Below are 1,406 nucleotides of genomic sequence, written 5' to 3'. Positions count from 1 at the left end.
GCCCGGCTTTAATTTTTATTTTTTAAATCTACTTGTTTTATTTTATGTGTGTTTTGCCTGCATGCAGATCTGGCCCATACGTGTGCTTGGTACCCAAGGAGGCCAGAAGAGGGCGCTGAGGCTCCTGGAACTGGAGCTAAGCGTGATTGTAAACTGCTTAAGTAGGTGCTGGGAACTGAACCCAGGTCCTCTGCATGAGCAACAAGGTCTCTAAGGCACTGTCCCCTTCCCACAGTAGAATGTTAACATCATAAAGGAAGGCAGTGGAGGTGGGCTCTGTTCAGCATTCCATCGCCATGGGGGAGGAGCTCACTGGCCCCGCCCTCCCTGAAGAGCTAGGACAACTAATAGCTGCTGGGGAGAGGCAGAGGCTTTCTTCAGGGGCACAGCCACTAGTCACCTCCAATGCACCTATAAATAACGCTAATAAATTCAATGAGTCACCAAAAGAGAAAAGGCCTGAAAGTGGAAGGGGGCTACGTGGGAAGAGTAAGGGATCAGTGGGAAGGAGAGAGGGGCAACAGAGGGAGGGTTAGAGGTTGACTATGGTGAAAATACATGACACACATGCATGAGACCCATTACAGTGTATAACACATGCTAACTAAAAACAATGCAGCAGGGCGTGGTGACGCGCATCTTTGCTGCCAGCACCGGGGAAGCAGAGGTGGACCTACGTGAGTTTGAGGCCAGCTTGGGTCTACACTGAGAGTTTCAGGTCAGCTAGACAATATAGCAAGCATGGTCACTCTTCCTCCTTCCTGAGGGGGGAGGGGCGCGGGCTGGCTGCTGCTTGCCCTAAAGCATCTGCGGATGCTCATCCATGGGAGGAGTGTGAGCATGGCTTCCAGTTTATGCACGATCAAAGGAAAGCCTCAGGGCTCTACAAACATTTGTGGGCATGTGTTTACAGGTTGCTATGCATGTGCTCATGTGTGTGAGTGTACATGGAGGCCAGGGGCCAATGCTGCTGTCTCTTCACTCACTCTGCACCTTTGTTTCGAGAAGGGTCTCTCACTGACCTTGTAGCTCACTGACTTGGAGACAAGCTAGCCAGTGAGCCCAGGAGTCCCCAGCTCTGCTCCCTGAATGCTGGGATTACAGCTGTGTGTCACTATGTCCGGGTTTATGTGAGTACTAGGGATCCCAACTCAGTCCTTCTGTTTGCACCATGTACTGTTCCAAATGAGCCATTTCCCCATCCTCCTGAAACATTTATTAGAGAAAAATCTAAATTCCTTCTCGAGATGGCAGGCTGGAACTTTCTCTCTGTCCTTCCAGTCTCCAACCTTCCAGGGCCCAGTCCCCTACACTACAGTGACATCCTGAGCCCAATACCTGGGACTCAGTCCCCTACACTACAGTGACATCCTGAGCCCAATACCTGGGACTCAGTCCCCTACACT

At 51.1% G+C, this 1,406-nt stretch overlaps 1 protein-coding gene across 3 annotated transcripts in view; it reads right to left on the bottom strand.

Annotated features, from left to right (window-relative positions):
• The window catches only part of Atp9a (ATPase phospholipid transporting 9A (putative)), a 97,136-nt gene that overhangs the window by 66,112 nt on the left and 29,618 nt on the right, over positions 1-1,406 (bottom strand). The window lies entirely within an intron of this gene.

Source organism: Microtus ochrogaster, linkage group LG8, assembly GCF_000317375.1.
Source record: "Microtus ochrogaster isolate Prairie Vole_2 linkage group LG8, MicOch1.0, whole genome shotgun sequence".
Taxonomy (NCBI): Eukaryota; Metazoa; Chordata; class Mammalia; order Rodentia; family Cricetidae; genus Microtus; species Microtus ochrogaster.
This window is presented reverse-complemented; position numbering and strand designations above follow the sequence as displayed.